Genomic DNA, 19,213 nt, shown 5'->3' with positions numbered 1-19,213 from the left:
ATTCATCTGACCTTGAGACAAACGTGGTGACCAGAGCCAGGTGCACAACCAGAAGAAAAAGAAAAAAGGAGACCTCATCTGGAGTAGTGTCCAGCTCTGTCCCTCGACCGCTTACCTCACAGGGTGCTCCCAGGTTCAGGACCAATCAGGCAGGAGCCCCTCCCCCTAAGGCAGACTCCATTGGTCCTCACATTCTTGGCACCTCTACCTGGGGAAGAAGGTGTTAGTGGATAGGATGTCCTTCCCTTCAACCCAGAAAAAAAACAATTCTTCTATTGTTTGACCCTGCAAAAATCACCTCTCATCCAAAAATGCCAAGAACCACAGAGCTGCAGCCATGTGCACATCTCTCTATCCTACCCAGCCAGGGAACCTCATGCCCAACGTATCTGAATACCCCTGCTAGTCGGGGTGAAACCTGTCTGCCTCCCAGCCCTGTTTTCCAGCACATTTCTCTCACAGATCCCTTCCCCAGTCATAGTTCTGTAATTTAGAAGTTTGAATCCTCTGGATTTTTTGTTACTGATATTTGCTATGAAATTACCCAGAGGTCCAGGGGACTGTGGCAGGCAAACCCCCTCCCTGAATGTCTGACCAATCCATTCACTGGTCAGTTAAGCATCCTCACAGCCTGTCCTCACGTCCGAGCTCGTGGCTCAGCTGACATAGTCGTATTGTTCTGTTCTTTTCTCTCCTGCCGCTCTCACTCAAACCTCAGCCTCTTGGGGTGGGGGTGGAGTTTCACCAGGGTTAGAAAAATGATGCAAGCTCTGCAAAAGTGAGCCTTAAAGAGCAGGGCCAGTAACTTTCAACCCGGCGCGAGGGCATATCCGTACGCACGCGTGCCGAGAAGCGCAGTCATTTTATAATATCCGCGCACACATGCACGCATGTTACAAAACTGCCTGGCCACGCGCGCCTCGAATCTTAAGAGGTCGCGCGCGTAGGCGTGACCATCTCGCTTCTACTGTGCATGTCCACGCCATGGTCAGTTTAAGCTGCTCGTCCACCGGTTCGCCCAGTTAACAGATAGGTTTGATAGCCTACACTCGCCCCAGCTTCCCCAGACCCTTTAAGCCCCTCAGAAATGGCGCAGTCATTTTATTTTATAGCTTACACGACCTCCATAGCAGAAGTAAAGTTACGCGGAGGGGGACCTCGGCGCGGGCCGGCGCGTGAAAGTATTTAGGCGCACGTACCTTGGCCAGGCCCCCAAACGCCCAGACCATGTCCACTCCCCGCCCTTTTTTTGAGACACTTTTCAGAAGTGTGCACAGCAGGTTTTATGTACGTATCTGGGCACTTTTTAAAAACAGAATTGGTGCACATAAGCCGACCTATATGCACATCCCCCAAGTGATGCGCACGCCAGGCGTTTAAAACTCACCTTTAAGCAGGTGGAATCTGGGGGAGAAGGTGAGAGAAGGGGATACAATAGAGATATTCAAATGCTTGAAAGGTATAAATAATAATAATAATAAAGAAGCAAACAATAGCAGGCTTTTTTGTGAGGCTCCAAGGGGACAGAATCAGTAACATTACAAAATATTTCTTCACAGACAGGGTGAGATGACAGAGGCAGTAACAGTAACAGAATTGAAGCAAAACCCAGGATGAAGCAGAGAGGATCCTTAGTTATGAGGAAATGAAGGGAAAGGCAGACATCAGCTGTGGTCTGTGGAGTTGGGCAGACAGAATACATAACACACACATAGCAGAACACGGAGAGGCAGTGACTACGCTTAACGCAACACATGGGGGTAACGTGCACGGAGCGGCAGTTACTACCCTTAACAGATACATAGGAGTAATCTGCACGGAGCAGCATTTACTACCATAAGCCACTTGCTAGGCAGACTGAGTGGACCATCTGGGCTTTAACTGTCGTCATTACTATGTTACCATGTTAGAATAGGTCTTGCACCTCCTATCTGCCACCATATTCTTTGTTTCTATGATACCTGGGCCATTCATGAGTAATGCATATCTCTAATTTCTATAGCTTTCATAATCAGACTGCAAATTATCCAACATCACTATGGTATTCATGGTTATCACTGCATAAATTCTGTTTTAACTCAGTAACAAGCCATGGTGAGCATGTGAGACGGATTTACATGCACTTGTTTCAGTTTTAAATAAGCGTGGAGGTAATTTGCATATGTGTGGGTGATCTGTGGGGCCTGCATGTAAGGAAGCCACAGCTAAGGTGTAGTTCATGGGATTATGTGGTGCCTTTGCAGCTCTGGGCATGGAATGAACGTTCTGCAGCTTTCAGCTGGACAGAAACATCATTGCCACCAAAGGGTCGGAAACAAAGCAGCAGGGTGTACAGACCCATTAATCTCCTCTCTCTTGTCTGGTCACTTATCATTTTGTAAAACGTGCTCTAGGGCTCTCTTGGCTTGAAACGCAATATACATAATTTGTATTATGTTATTATACAATAATGCTAGATGCTGTTAGTCACAGTTTAAAGCATTACCATGTGAGCCATCCTGGCCGATGAAACATGCAATACGTGCTGTCTGGTAAGGTGACTAATAATGCATTCCTTCACCGTAGGACAAACCCCCTCCCCCCAACATCCAGGGCAAGTTTTACTGTGCAGTTTCTTCAAGTGTTTTGTACTCAATCAACCTGTAGTAATGGATGTGCGATGTTTGTGCATTTTTTCAAAGAACAGCGTGTACTGCAATTGCTATTATTACAAAATCAACGGCAAAGTCTAGCGTGTTTAATATTTGTCTCGTTTTGTTGATCATTCACAATTGAAACAAAAATATTCTTTTTAATGCTTCTGAAAGCTGGCCAGGTCCATTAAGCTCATGCCTCCACTTTATCTTTAGGGAGTCATTTTCAGACATAAGAAAGCTGGCAAACAGATGTGCAGGGTGCCGCCAATGAGACTTATGCCCGTAATTATCCCACTAAATCTACCTGCACAAATTACAATCCTGCTAAAGCCCACCACACAAATTTTCCATGAAAGTTTCTGCACATGCCTTCTAAAATCTACCTGTGTGCGTGTAAGTCCAAGTCCCTCCCCAGCTATACCCCCTGCTCTTACAGGACATGTGTGCGCACACTTACCCGCATCTCTGGCAGGCAGTTTTGGAAAAGGTCATTTCTGTGTGCAGAAACCCTTCCTCTGACTTCAAGAAACCAAACGAGCGTCTATGCGCCTCGATTCCTCTTTAATGAACGGCAACATTCTCTGGTTTGTTTGGGGGAGGGGAGGAGCTGCTCTAAGAAGTCCTGTGCTCATTACAAAAAGATTGCCAATTCTGTATTTTTCAAAAGTTGTAGCTATGAGCTGTAAAACACTAAGGGGCGTTAAATTAAAGATTTTATTGTGCACGATAATGCTACCACCCTATGAGGCCTAAAAGCATGCAAACATATTTGTGGTAAAAGTGGCCCACATTTCCAGCATGCACATTAAAAAAATAGTTTTTTCTACTAATTTCAAAGTAGTAAGGAGGGAAATGTTCAAAGGCACTTGAACAGGTAAAATGCTGTTTGAAGGTAAAAGTAAGGCAAGAAAAGATACTCAATACCTGTAGCATACAATGAAATCTTTACATACTAATCGAATCAATAAAGTCTTTATCCAAATGCTGACTTGTAAGAAAAAAACCTCAAACAAGAGTGTGCAAGGAATCATGCAGACAAAATTCATAACTTGTACAATTACTGGTCTATGTGATAAAAATCTTTTTATTGTCAATACAAAATTTGAATTTCAAATACATTCTAATACATTGTCAATTTTATGTTATTGAAACCTAAATTAAAATTTCTGTTTGGCTCCTATGTCTCTCAGTGAGCTAATCTGTGAATCCAGAACCAGAAATCCTGACCACTAAACCAGGGTTCACGATTTGAACCTCCAGGCAGGAAGACTCAGAACCAGTGTCAGGAAGTATTTCTTCACGGAGAGGGTGGTGGATGCCTGGAATGCCCTGCCGGAGGAAGTGGTGAAGACCAGAACTGTGAAGGATTTCAAAGGGGCATGGGATCCATAAAAGGCTAGAGGATGGGAATGAAGAGAAGAGCCAAGGGTGTGGCTTGCTGAAATGGTGGCTACTACCTGGTGATTACTACCCTTACTCAATAAGCCTTCACATGGTTAATGCAACTCCAACATTGCTTTCTGCTTCAACAGCAAGGGGAAATGTGGAAAAGAGGATTTGTATTCAGACAACAACCAACAAGGTCTGAACTACACAGTCTGGGTAAACAAATAAGTGTGGGGGTAGCTTGCTTATTGCAGGCAGTTACCACCCTAAACCAGTTAAGCCTGATACTTCATTTTGAATGCATATACAGCATTGCTCTCTGCTTCAATGGCAGGGGGAAATGTGGAAAAGAGGATTTACATTCAGACAACATCCAACAAAGCATTGATTTGTGCAGTCTGGGTAAACAAGCATCGGGGTAACTTGCTTGATGCGGCAGTTACTACCCTGAACCATTAAACCTTATGATTCACTTTTGATGCAACTCCAACATTACTCTCTGCGTCAATGACAGGGGGTGGCAGGAAATTCGAATCAAACAGTTACCAACAAGGGCCCTGAACTTGATGAACGGTGAAACAGATAAGTATGGGAAAATAAGTATGAGAGCTTGCTGGGCAGACTGGATGGGCCAATTGGTCTTTTTCTGCCATCATTTCTATGTTTCTATGTTAAATCATTGAACTGAAACCATCAATAAGCAAGAATTCAACCATATGACCACATTTGTGTCCTTATAACCATGTTTTTATAATCTAACCAATAAGCCTAAGGCAGGCTTTAAACAAATGTTAAACTATCCTTCCAGAGGAAAAAAAAAAACACTGTCCAGATTTCAATTCTTTGCAGAAAAACTTCAGCTAGTGTACAGGTCAGTCCATTGCATTAGGTCCTTGGTCTCATCATAACTTTAGCCAGTGTAAAGCTCAGTTCATTGCATTAAGCCATTGTTTCACTTCGCTTTCACTGAGATAAAACTACCGCTCACAATAGAAAACCACCGCATCAAAGCTGCATTAAGTCTACAACTGAATAAAATCATTATGAGAAGATGACAATATTACAAAAGGTCCATTACAATATGGCATGGAAATTGCATACTTACAGTTTATGGTGAAGTCTGCAGTTTTACAAAGGAGCAATGTTTCAGCAATATAATAAGGGTGGTTATATCCAAACTTGCATACTTAAAAACCTGCCTTAAACTTATTGGTCAGACTATAACAACATGGTTATAAGAACACAAATGTGATCATATGGTTGAACTCTGGCTTATTGCTAGCTTCAATTCAAATGATCTAGCGGTTAGGATTTTTGGCTCTCAGGGGTCTGGCTTCAGCTCCAGGCATGGGAACCAGATGGAAATTGTTATTTTGGTCATTGTATAAAATAAATTCTAATATGCTGTCAGTCTTGTTATTTGTAACTCACAGTTTGTATTCACAATAACAAGTTTGGTTTTTTTTTTATGACATAGACCAGTGATTGTACAAGTTATGAATTTTGTCTGCATGATTCCTTGCACACTCTTGTTTGAGGCTTTTTTTCTTACAAGTCAGCATTTGGATAAAGATTTTATTGATTTGATTGGTATGTAAAGATGTCATTGTGTGTGTCTCTTTTTACCTGCTTTGGAATAGAGCTGTTCCGGGCTGCAGTTAACTCAGGGGACTTTGGTTGGGCCCAGCATTCGCAGAAAAAGCAGTTGCAGATCTCTGCAGGCACTTTTTCCTTCAGCAGTTTTTGAAAGTAAAAGTACGTGCAGACACTCCCAGGCTTTGCAGCTATGTGGTAGTCTGAAAAGTGCCCTAATATGCATAGTGCACCTGTACCATGAAGTCTGTATTAACCATAGCGCACTGTTAGCACACACAGGCCCTGATATTCCCCCATGCTAACCAGTCCAAAGGGCAATTGAGCTTGGGGAACCCCCTCTCACTCTTCCAACCCCCCTCTCTGCCTGGACCCTCCCCTCAAATAGTCAGACACTTGCAACCCTCCCCCCCCCCCCCCCATTTTTTTTTAACTTCCATCGGTTAGACATCCACTGATGACCTGGCATCAGCTGGCAGTATGCAGCTCAAGGTTTGAGACACTGCTATGGAGGGTCCTGGGAGAGGGCTGCTTCTGTGAGTAACAGCTTGCTGGTAGAAAGGCCAAGGGCACGGCCTTCCCCCGAAGTAAATGGCATGCTAAATTGGTGCACTATTAATTTATTACAGCCCCCTGACAGGAGCACCCTGTGTGTTTGTGCCTATGAGTGTGGTGGTCTGTGGCTGCTTGGGGGAGCCCGTGTGTGTGTGTGTGTGTGGTGTGTGTGTGTGTGGGTCTGCCTGCGTGCAGTTCCTTCCTGTGTGTGTACCTCTGTGTGCATGTGACAGAGCTTTGCAGATGGAGCAGATTGTCTTTCAAGCATGCACCTTCCACTGTTTCATGCGCCACCTGGTGGCCAAATACAGACACGACGGTGTGACTGACTGACACAAAACAAGCCTTTTATATACATTGGACCTGATATTCAGACACCGGACAGCTGGATAAGTAGGATCTATCAGGCTGTTTGGCTAGCTGGCTAACTTAGGGGTGGACAGTAGGCAGATCAGGGCCGGTGCTAAACTTCCATCCAAGCAGCGCTTTTAACGGGGATATTAAACTTAATGAGACTAAATATTTAAGCAATCTACTACAATTTAACTTATAATAAAGTCCTATTTTAAAATTCTTTGAAAGTAAAATGTTTGTTTTTTCTCTCTAACCGAGACTGTCTGAGACCCCCTCCAGAATTATCAGATTTGTCAATGTTCATCTTTCAAGCAAGACATATCCTGTGGATTGTAAAAGCTTTGTTCGGAGCTCGCTTGGGTTCGGTTTAGTAACCTGTTTCCAAGGAAAAGGCATTTTAATTGCGCTGGTGGTGGCTTAGCAACTCAGGTTTCTTACTCAGTCCCCATCCACCCAATTTCTTGTTTTATTATTTAGACTCTTCAAAGTGAAGAGGACAGGTTTTTGCCATAACTTTATTCAATTAGATTAAGTGGTTAGCAAAGGGACATTTGGAAAAGCTTTACTAAAACATTTTTAAAAAGGGAAAAGATTCTTACACAGAAATAAAAGTGTAAGCAACCCTGGAATGCTGTCCTTAGGGCAACGTCTAAGGCTCCGGAAGGTTCTGTGTCTCTTTGCATCTCTCTGCAGTAGGCACGGCAATGGCTCAGCTGCCTCCATTCATTCTCAAAAGAACAGATGAAGTATGGGGGGTTCTGATAGAAACTGTGAAACAGAGACTTGCCTGGTCCTTGTATGGTCCCGTCCTGTCTGCCATGTCCAGTCCTGTATTTGTTTGGTCGTGCCCTGCTCAGCCTGGTATCCTACCCCCGTCTTGCCTTACCTCAGCCCCAGTTCATGTCCGGTATCCTTGCCCTGACTCTGGGGCCGATGCAATACGGCGCGCTGAGCCGAGCACACGCTTAACCTGCAGTTGGTCACGGGTAGAGAAAAGGCGCTAATCTATCCCCCTAATGCAATAAGGGGATTAGCGTCTCTTCAACGCGCGTCTAACGCGGCATGAATGTAATAGCGCTCTTCACATGCAAATGCATGCGAATGAGGCTATTAGGCATTCACTCCCCATGCAAAAAGAAAAATGTGCGTCATCGAAAAAAAAAGAAAAAGAAAATTTTAAAAAATGTTGTTACCAGCGGACAGCCACGAAAACTGACACCGATAAGCCCGGCGTCGGTTTTCGTGACCGCCATACGGTCACCCGTCTCTGCTTCATCGCCCCTGCCTTTCTTTTTTCTCTCTGTCACTTCCTCCTACCTCGCGCCTGCCCTCCCCGTCTTCTCTTGGCAGTTTCGGTGATTTCCTACTGTCCGGGGCTTCCTGTTTAAAAAAATGACACAGAAGCAGCAGCGGCTGCCTTGCCCCCCTCTCCCGGGCCCCTGCTAAGGGGGTGTCTCGCACCTTTTCTCCCGAGGACCGCCCACCACAGCCCTGGGAACTCCACTCCCGCCACCGCGTGTTTCCCTGGCACCGTCTCTGCTTCCTCCCCCGCCTTTCAATAAAGGCTGACAGACTCGAGTCTGATCTGGTCACGTGGAACGCCGTGCAATAGGAGGTTTTAAAGGGAAACCGACGCCGATAAAACCCAGCTGGTTTTAAATCAACACCAGGTTTATCGGCGTCGTTTCCCTTACTGCCCGGCGGTCACGAAAACCAACACCAGGTTTATCAGCGTCGGTTTCGTGACTGCTGTAAAACCAGCCGGGTTTATCGGCATCAGTTTCCCTTACTGCCGTACTGCAGTCACGAAAATCGACGCCGAGTTTATTGGCATCTTATTCCTTTCCAGATCATTTATAAATATATTGAAAAGCTCCGGTCCAAGTACAGATCCCTGAGGCACTCCACTGTTTACCCTTTTCCACTGAGAAAATTGACCATTTAATCCTACTCTCTGTTTCCTGTTTTTTAATCAGTTGTAATCCACAAAAGGACATCACCTCCTATCCCATGACTTTTTAGTTTTCTTAGAAGGCTCTCATGAGGGATTTTATCAAATGCCTTCTGAAAATCCAAATACACTACATCTACTGGTTCACCTTTATTCACATGTTTATTAACCCCTTCAAAAAAATGAAGCAAATTTGTTAGGCAAGTCATCCCATGAGTAAATCCATGTTGACTGTGTTCCATTAAACCATGTCTTTCTATATGCTTTACAATTTTGATCTTGAGAATAGTTTCCACTATTTTTCCCAGCACTGAAGTCAGGCTCACCGGTCTATAGTTTTCCAGATCGCCCCTGGAGCTATTTTTAAATATTGGGGTTACATTGGCAACTCTCCAGTCTTCAGGTACAATAGATGATTTTAATGATAGGTTACAAATTTTAACTAATAGATCAGAAATTTCATTTTTGAGTTCATTCAGTACCCTAGGATGCATACCATCCGGTCCAGGTGATCTGCTACTCTTTAGTTTGTCAATCTGGCCTACTACATCTTCCAGGTTCACAGTGATTTGGTTCAGTTTGTCTGACTCATCACCCTTGAAAAACATCTCCGGAACTGGTATCTCCCCAACATCCTCATTAGTAAACACAGAAGCAAAGAATTTGTTTAGTCTTTCTGCAATGGCCTTATCTTCCCTAAGAGCCCCTTTGACCCCTCCATCATCTAACAGTCCAACCGACTCCCTCACAGGTTTCTTGCTTCAGATATATTTTAAAAAGTTGTTATTATGAGTTTTTGCCTCTATGGCCAACTTCAGTTCAAATTCTCTCTTTGCCTGTCTTATCAATGTTTTACACTTACCTTGACAATGCTTATGTTTTATCCTATTGTCTTCAGATGGATCCTTCTTCCAATTTTTGAAGGATGTTTTTTTTGGCTAAAATAGCCTCTTCCACCTCACTTTTTAACCATGACGGTAATCGTTTTGCCTTCCTTCCACCTTTCTTAATGCGTGGAATACACCTGGCCTTCATGTCTAGGATTGTATTTTTAAACAATTTCCATGCCTGTTCAACACGTTTAACCTTTGCAGCTGCACCTTTCAGTTTTTTTTCTAACTATTTTCCTCATTCTATCAAAGTTTCCCTTTTGAAAGTTTAGTGTTAGAGCTGCAGATTTACTTATTCTCCCCCTTCCAGTTATTAGTTTAAATTTGATCATGTTATGATCACTGTTGCCAAGTGGCCCCACCACCATTACCTCTCTCACCAAATCCTGCATTCCGCTAAGAACTATGGGGCAGATTTTAAAACCTGCGCGCGGGGGCAGATTTGTTTGTGCAACCCGGCGCGCATGTTATAAAATCCAGGGTCGGCGCGCGCAAAGGGGGTGCAAAATTATGCAACCTGCGCACGCCGAGCTGCACAGCTCCCCCCACACCTTCCCCTCCCTTCCCCTCCCTTCCCCGACCCCCAGCCCCATGGAGCGATACAGAGGCATTATGACATTTTCCGTTTTATTCACCATTCCCTTTCTAATAATTCCCAACATTCTGTCTGCTTTTTTGACTGCCGCAGCAAACTGAACCGACGATTTCAATGTGTTATCCATTATGACGCCTAGATCTCTTTCTTGGGTTGTAGCAACTAATATGGAACCAAACATCGTGTAACTATAGCACGGGTTATTTTTCCCATGTCTTCTGTTCCACAAGGCTCCTCTCTCTCTCTGCTGCACTTTTCAACATTTACCTTGCTCTGAAAAGCAAAATTCTTTCTAATCTTTCGTTCTGTTACAAAGTTTATGCAGATGACATTCAGTTCGTTTTACAACTACATTCCACCTGGCAAAACACTGAGGAACACATAAACATTTGCTTTTCTACCATTAAATCCTGGTTACATCACAATAAATGTGATGCATATCAGTCACAATGTCTCTGTTTCGCTCCATGGTGAGACCGCACCTTGAATACTGTGTACAATTCTGGTCACCGCATCTAAAAAACGATATAGTTGTGATGGAGAAGGTACAGAGAAGGGCAACCAAAATGATAAAGGGGATGGAACAACTCCCCTATGAGGAAAGACTAAAGAGGTTAGGACTTTTCAGCTTGGAGAAGAGACAGCTGAGGGGGGATATGATAGAGGTGTTTAAAATCATGAGAGGTCTAGAACGGGTAGATGTGAATCGGTTATTTACTCTTTCAGATAATAGAAGGACTAGGGGGCACTCCATGAAGTTAGCATGGGGCACATTTAAAACTAATCAGAGAAAGTTCTTTTTCACTCAACGCACAATTAAACTCTGGAATTTGTTGCCAGAGGATGTGGTTAGTGCAGTTAGTGTAGCTGGGTTTAAAAAAGGATTGGATAAGTTCTTGGAGGAGAAGTCCATTACCTGCTATTAATTAAGTTGACTTAGAAAATAGCCACTGCTATTACTAACAACAGTAACATGGTATAGACTTAGTTTTTGGGAACTTGCCAGGTTCTTATGGCAAGTTCTTATGCATTGACCAGTGGAAATGGGATGCTGGGCTTGATGGACCCTTGGACTAACCCAGTATGGCATGTTCTTAAGTTCTTAACTGAGATCGATTTGAAAGATAGGATTGAAACCATTTAAGAATATCCCCACCAAACCAAATTCACGAATACAGAGGAGGAGGATATCATGATCAACCGTGTCAAAAGCAGAAGATATGTCAAGTGACATGAAAAGAAATTTATGACCATTTTCAATTCTTCTTCTTAACGTGTCAGTGAGGGACAGTAGGGAGGATTTAGTGTTCAGGACACGCCTGAAACCAAATTGATGGGGTCAATCAAATTCATTGAGGGTTCAGCAACCCCCTCATCCTTCCCAAAAGGAAAACTCACTCATTGGGGTTCAACAGTCTCCTTGCCCTAATGTTTAATGAAAAAATGTTGGGTCCCAGGCTCCCCACCCCACCCCCCACCATTTCTCCAAACATAGAAACATAGAAATGACAGTAGAAAAGGACCAAAGGGGCCATCCAGTCTGCCAAGCAAGGTTAAGATAATATCTGCCATGCCGTACAGGTTACCCCCATGCTTATCAGTTTCCCAAACTGTAAAATTCAGGGCCCTCAGTGAGGGAATCAAGGGAATAATCACCTCCTTTTTCTTACTGGTTATTCCACTCTCTATGCAGCCCAGCATTCTTCTGGCTTTAGCTATCGCCATGTCACATTGTTTTGCCATCTTCAGATCTCCAGACACTGTTACCTAAAGATCTCTCTCCTGGTCCACGCATATCAGTCTTACATCCCCCATCACATACAGCGCTTTTGGATTACCGCACCCCAGATGCATGACTCTGCACTTTTTGGCATTGAATCCCAGTTGCCAAATCTTTGACCTCTCTTCCAACTTTCTTAAATCTCTTTTTATTCTCTCTAGTTCTTCAGGTATGTCCACTTTATTACAGATCTTAGTATCATTGCAAATAGGCAAATTTTACCTCCTACCCCTTCCATAATGTCACACCCAAAGATATTGAACAGAACCGGTCGCTTCTTCAGAGTAGGTTGCATTTACCATTTCACTCTGTATCCTATCAGTCAACCAGTTTATAATCCATGCCACCACCTTGGCGCTCACTCCCAAACTTCTTGTTTTATTCACAAGCCTAAGTGGGATCGTATCAAAAGCTTTGCTGTAATCCAAGTAGATCACATCTAATGCTCTGCCTTGATCCAATTCTCTAGTCACCTAATCAAAACAAATCAATCTGATTTGTCTGACAGGACCTTCCTCTGGTGAATTCATGCTGCCTCGGGTCCAGCAACCCATCAAATTGTAGATAGTTCTCTATCCTTTCCTTCAGCAGAGTCCCCATTAATTTTCCCACCACCAAGGTGAGCCTAACTGGTCTATAGTTTCCAGCCTCCTCTCTGTTCCCACTCTTGTGAAGCAGGGCACCACCGCTCTTCTCCAATCCTGTGGCATCACTCCCATTTCCAGGGATCTATTAAACAGATCCTTCAGCAGACCCATTAGCACATCTCTCAGCTCTCTCATTTTCCTGAGATGTATCTTATCTGGCCCCATGGCCTTGTCCACTTTCAGTTTACCTAGCTCCTCCCATACATTCTCTTCTGTAAACGGAATTTCTTCAATACCATCCCCATCTACAGTCTTTTTTAATCAGCAGTGGGCCTTCTCTAGGGTCTTCTTTAGTGAATACCAAACTGAAATATTTGTTTAATATTTCTGCCATTTCTTCATTACGCTCTAGACATTACTCCTTGTCACCTTTCAATTTCACTATACCACTTCTGACCTCCCTTCTTTCACTGATATATCTGAAAAATGTTTTGTCTCCTCACTTTATCTCTCTGGCCAACCTTTCTTCTGCTTGACCCTTTGCATTCCTTAATTCTTTCTTTGTCTCCCTCAGTTTCACCAGGTATTCTTCCCTGTGTTCCTTTTTTTGGGATCCTTTATACTTCTTGAACGCTGTTCTTTTTGCCTTTATTTTTTTTAGCCACTTCCTTACAGAACCAGATTGGTTTCTTTTTCCTCTTACTCTTCTTTACTTTCCTAATATATAGATTTGTTGCCTTTGTATTAGATCCTTTTAACTTGGCCCACTGTCGTTTCACCTCCCCCATTTTCTCCCAGTCTTCCAGTTCTTCCAGGTACGTCCCCATTTCGACAAAGTCTGTATTTCTGAAATTCAAAACTTGGGTCTTCACGTGTCTTCTCTGCATCTTATTTGAAAAATTGAACCATACCATCTGATGATCAGTAGTGCACAGGTGAGCTTCTACCTGAACATTAGAGACATTACAACCATTAGTAAGCACTATGTCGAATAGCACACCCTTTCTCGTGTGCCATTGAGCAGAGCTCCTTGAAGGGCATCCATTATCTCTCCCAAAGGGAGGAACACAAAGAAGAATATCTGATTCAACTGAGGGAGACAAATAAATTAATCAAGTTGGCAAAAGGTCAAGCGGAAGAGAGGATTGCCAAGGAGATAAAAAATGGAGACAAAACATTTTTCAGATACATCAGCGAAAAGAGAAAGATCCAAAGTGGTATAGTGAAATTGAAAGGTGGTAATGATCAATGTGTGGAGGGAGACGAAGAAATGGCAGAAATATTAAACGAATACTTCAGCTCTGTGTTCACTAAAGAAGACCCTGGAGAAGGACCATCTCTACACAACAAAAAACTGGTGGGAAGTGGAATAGATGAAAATCCTTTTACAGTAGAAAATGTGTGGGAAGAGCTAAAGAACCTGAAAGTGGACAAAGCCATGGGGCCTGATGGGATTCATCCAAGGATATTGAGGGAGCTCAGAGATGTTCTGGCGGCTCCGCTGTGTGACCTGTTCAATAGATCCCTAGAAACGGGAGTGGTGCCGAGTGATTGGAGAAGAGCGGTGGTGGTCCCGCTTCACAAGAGTGGGAACAGGGAGGAGGCTGGCAACTACAGACCGGTCAGCCTCACTTCGGTGGTGGGAAAAGTAATGGAGTCACTGCTGAAAGAGAGAATAGTGAACTATCTACAGTCCGGAGAATTGATGGACCAGAGGCAACATGGATTCACCAGGGGAAGATCCTGTCAGACAAATCTGATTGACTTTTTTGACTGGGTAACCAAGGAATTGGATCAAGGAAGAGCGCTCGATATCATATACTTGGATTTCAGCAAAGCTTTTGACACGGTTCCGCACAGGAGACTGGTGAATAAAACGAGAAGCTTGGGAGTGAGTGCCGAGGTGGTGACCTGGATTGCAAATTGGTTGACGGACAGAAGACAATGTGTGATGGTAAATGGAACCTTCTCTGAAGAGAGAGCGGTTTTAAGTGGTGTACCGCAAGGATCGGTGTTGGGACCGGTCCTGTTCAATATCTTTGTGAGCGACATTGCGGACGGGATAGAAGGCAAGGTTTGTCTTTTCGCGGATGACACTAAGATCTGCAACAGAGTGGACACGCCGGAAGGAGTGGAGAGAATGAGACGGGATCTAAGGAAACTGGAAGAGTGGTCGAAGATATGGCAGCTGAGATTCAATGCCAAGAAGTGCAAAGTCATGCATATGGGGAGTGGAAACCCGAATGAACAGTATTCGATGGGGGGGGAAAGGCTGATGTGCACGGAGCAGGAGAGGGACCTTGGGGTGATAGTGTCTAATGATATGAAGTCTGCGAAACAATGCGACAAGGCTATAGCAAAAGCCAGAAGAATGCTGGGCTGCATAGAGAGAGGAATATCGAGTAAGAAAAGGGAAGTGATTATTCCCTTGTACAGGTCCTTGTTGAGGCCTCACCTGGAGTTCTGTGTTCAGTTCTGGAGACCGTATCTACAAAAAGACAAAGACAAGATGGAAGCGGTACAGAGAAGGGCGACCAGGAAGGTGGAGGATCTTCATCGGATGACGTACGAGGAGAGATTGAAGAATCTAAATATGTACACCCTGGAGGAAAGGAGGAGCAGAGGCGATATGATACAGACTTTCAGATACTTGAAAGGTTTTAATGATCCAAAGACAACGACAAACCTTTTCCGTAGGAAAAAAATCAGCAGAACCAGGGGTCACGATTTGAAGCTACAGGGAGGAAGATTCAGAACCAATGTTAGGAAGTATTTCTTCACGGAGAGGGTGGTGGATGCCTGGAATGCCCTTCCGGAGGATGTGGTGAAGACCAGAACTGTGAAGGACTTCAAAGGGGCGTGGGATAAACACTGTGGATCCATAAAGTCAAGAGGCCGCCAATGAAGAGTGGGTGACTCACCAGAATGATGGCTACTGCCTGGAGACAATACCCTTATTCAATAAACGTACACATGCTTACTGTGACTCCAACATCGTTCTAGCTTCAACAGCAAGAGGAAATGTGGAATAAAGGATCTGCACTCACAAAGGGGGGAGTAGCTGGCTTGTTACGGCGGTTACTACCCCAAACCAAATAAGCCTGTTACTTCTATTTCTATGCATATACAGCATAGTTCTCTGCTTCAACGGCAGGGGAGAAGAAAAAACTGATACTTCACGCATATCCAGCATAGCTCCCTGCTTCAACAGCAGGGGAGAAGAAAAAAGGGTTCACACTCACAAAGCGGGGAGTAGCTGGCTTGTTACGGCAGTTACTACCCCAAACCAAATGTGTCTGATACTTCACTTTCGATGCATATCCAGCATGGCTCTCTGCTTCAACAGCATGGGAGAAGAATAAACTGATACCTCAAGCATATCCAGCATAGCTCCCTGCTTCAACGGCAGGGGAGAAGATAAACAACCAATAAGGGCTGTATAACATAGTCTGAGTAAAACAAATAAGCATGGGTGTAGCTTGCTTATTGTGGCGGTTACTACCCCTACTATCCCTAACTTATCAGCTAGATATTCACTTGGATGCAGCTCCATCACTGCTTTCTACATTAATGGTGGGGGTGGAAAGGAAATAGAACCAAGAGCTAAGAGAAACAGATAAGTATGAGAGAAAAAAGTGTGTGAAGCTTGCTGGGCAGACTGGATGGGCCATTTGGTCTTCTTCTGCCGTCATTTCTATGTTTCTATGTTTCTATGTTACTTCACGTAGATTTCACAGTCAAGATTCTCCAATCCACATGCAGCAGATTAAAATCTCCAATGAGCAACACTTCACCCTTCTTCCCCACCTTTTGGATGTCTTCTATGAGTTTTTTGTCCATTTCTTCAGTTCCAGTCAGTGACCTGTAGATCACACCAATAAAAATGGAAGTATCATCTTCTTTTTTATGATGGTCCACAATGCTTCTTCTCTACTCCATGTCCCTTGTAATTCAATTGCTTGGATATTGTTTTTGACAAAAAGAGCTACTCCTCCCCCTTTTCTGTCCTCTCTGTCCTTTCTTAGCAAGTTAGCACCCAAGATGGCTGTATCCCAATCATGAGAATCGGTGAACCATATCTCTGTAACTGAATCAATATTTATGTCCACCTCCACTATTAGGGCCTGCAAGTTCGGGATTATGTTACTCATAGTATGAAAGTTTGTAGTCATAGTTTTCCAGCTATTCTTCCTAGTCAACTTTTCTACATTTTTGAACTGTGATTACTTTCTCTTCCCTCTTCCTATTTTGCTTGGGGTGACATGCCAAGTTCCCTGGCCACCTCCTGCTACCCTTGCTCCTTAGTTTAAATATCTGATATGATCTGAATTTTTCACTTAGCATCCTCTTTCCTGCCATTGACAAATGTAGGCCATCGTTACCATATAATCTTTTTTTTTTTTATTTGAACAGTTTTTATATACCGGTGTTTAGTCCGAGGACCATCACATCAGTTTACAGTCATACAGTTTAAAAATTAATGGTACATAAATTCAATAAAATAAGATCATATATAACATTAACAAATTCAATTCATTAAGTGATAAAATCAAATCAAAGTAAATTAAATAAAATATCTAAAAGTAAATGAAAGAAAAATACAGATACTGCAATGGAACATATCAGATGGTTCCATTCATGGCCCCAGCCTCCAATGTTTCCAAATCCACATTCTTTACACCTTCAATGCCTGTCTCTTTTTGAGACAGGCATTGAAGTTATCTGTATGGCATGACCTTTCCTTTCCCTTTCCATAAACAGGTAATACTTCTGAAAAGGCAGTAATATTTGCCAATTGTAATTTTTTCCCTGGATTTTGGAAACCTTTCTGTACTCTATGGGCATCATTTCTAACAAGATCTTTGGTCTCCAGATGGATTATAATATTGATATCACATTTCTTACCTTCTTCTTTAATTGTGTTGAGCACCTTGTTTGCATTTCTGTTAGCTGAGGATCCTGGAAGGCATTTAACTATTGTGTCCCCATCATAATGAGTTCCCAAACTGATTCCTTTGATTATTGAATCTCCCAGCAAAAGCATCTTTCTTTTAGGACATTTAATCATATTGTAGGCTTTGTGGGTGCATGGGTGACTACTTCCCTTTCAGACATCACTTCATATTCAGTTATTTGGACTTCTTCATTTTCCACTATAGAAAATGCATTATGTAAGGCTACCAGTGGGGAGAGTGGGTTTCTTCATTTTCCAATGAAGAAAATGCATTATGTAAGGATACCAGCAGAGAGAGTGGGTATCTCTTTGTCACAGGCCTTATTTTGCCAGAGCCCACTGTAATACAAATTTTCCTGGGATTCTGAATCCTGGATGTCTGGCTTCTCTGTGGGAGTGGGGGTGGACACTCAGGATGCTCCAAAGTTGGGGAAACTGGGTGTCTCAGAGTCACAGGTCTTATTCTACCAGAACCCACTGTAAACCATTTATATCTGGGTTTCTGAATCCTCTGTGAGAATTAGGAGACATATAGAGGATGCTGCAAGGAAGGGGAAGTTATTTGAATCTTGCTTAATATCTCTTTCAGGTGCATTAGATCCTTATTCATGGCAAACAGCTGAAGGCAAATTAGATAACCCTTAATTCTCCAAATGATAGTTCTTGGAATATAAGCATCACAATTGTTGCAATGAATAAAATACATTTTGCTAATAGAGACTAATAAGCTAGTTAAGAGATTGGTACTTCAGGCCTATATTTATTTATTTATTTGTTGTTTTTTTATATACCGGTGTTCGATTTACATATCACATCGGTTTACATATAACTTAATGGTGCAGGAAGTCAAGCATTTCCTTTTGTTTGGTACAGGGAACAATTGGAAACAGTAACATGAAAATATAACAGTAACATGATTAAAAACAATAATAGTAATAGTAATAAATAAAAAACAGCATTTGGTATAGCCGTAACATGGGTAATATGTTGCATGGATCATGTAGCGTATGGTGTATCTGTTACAGTAACATGGGTGGTTTGTTACATGGGACGTGAAAGAGTGGGTATTATGTATTAAGAAGAGCATCATGGCTATGGAATGGATAGATAGAGCAGCATGAATATTGAATGGATAGATAGTTATTTACAGGTGTGGTAGTTGAAGGTGGTGTTTTCCCTGACTGCAGGGGTTAGGGCCTGGTTTGGGGTTCGTTCGTGTTTGTTGTTGGGAAGGCTTTGCGGAATAGCCATATCTTAAGATTTTTCTTGAACGATTGGGTGGATGGATCGGTTCTTAGATCTGTGGGGAGTTTGTTCCATAGGGTGGGACCGGCAATTGATAGTGTTCGTTCCCTTGTTGATATCCATTTAGTAGCTTTCAGGGACGATGTTTGTAGCAGGCCAGAGTTTGAGGAGCGCAGAGACCATGTGGAAGTGTGGAAGTGAAGGGGGATAGTCAGCCAGTTGGTTTTGTCATTGTGGAGAATTTTGTGGGTGATGGTTAGAGTCTTGTACAGTATTCTCTGAGGGAAGGGTAACCAGTGTAGGTCTTTGAGGATGGGTGTGATGTGGTCTGATCTTCTGCTGTTTGTGAGTGCTCGGGCCGCGGCGTTTTGGAGTAGTTGGATAGGTTCAAGGGTGGAGGCTGGGAGACCTAGTAGTAAGGCATTGCAGTAGTCAAGTTTGGAAAAGAGAAGAGCCTGTAAAACTGTTCGTAAGTCTTGTGGGTATAGAAGTGGCTTGAGTTTTCTTAGGATTTGGAGGTTGTTGAATCCGTCTTTCAACCAGTTGTTGATGTGTTTCTTGAAGTTTAATTGGTTGTCTAGCACGACGCCAAGGTTCTTTACTGTGGAGAGTGTTTGGTTTGTAAGTAGGTGTGAGGAGGGGGATCGGTGAAGGGGGGTGGGGAGGGTTTGTTGGATATGTATAGGA

The 19,213-nt window shown here is 43.2% G+C and overlaps 1 protein-coding gene across 1 annotated transcript in view; it reads left to right on the top strand.

Annotated features, from left to right (window-relative positions):
* ALK (ALK receptor tyrosine kinase) overlaps window positions 1-19,213 on the top strand; it is a 248,482-nt gene that overhangs the window by 219,079 nt on the left and 10,190 nt on the right.

Source organism: Rhinatrema bivittatum, chromosome 3 (assembly GCF_901001135.1).
Source record: "Rhinatrema bivittatum chromosome 3, aRhiBiv1.1, whole genome shotgun sequence".
NCBI lineage: Eukaryota > Metazoa > Chordata > Amphibia > Gymnophiona > Rhinatrematidae > Rhinatrema > Rhinatrema bivittatum.
The sequence above is the reverse complement of the archived record's forward strand: the minus strand, read 5'-3'. Positions and strand labels throughout refer to the sequence as shown.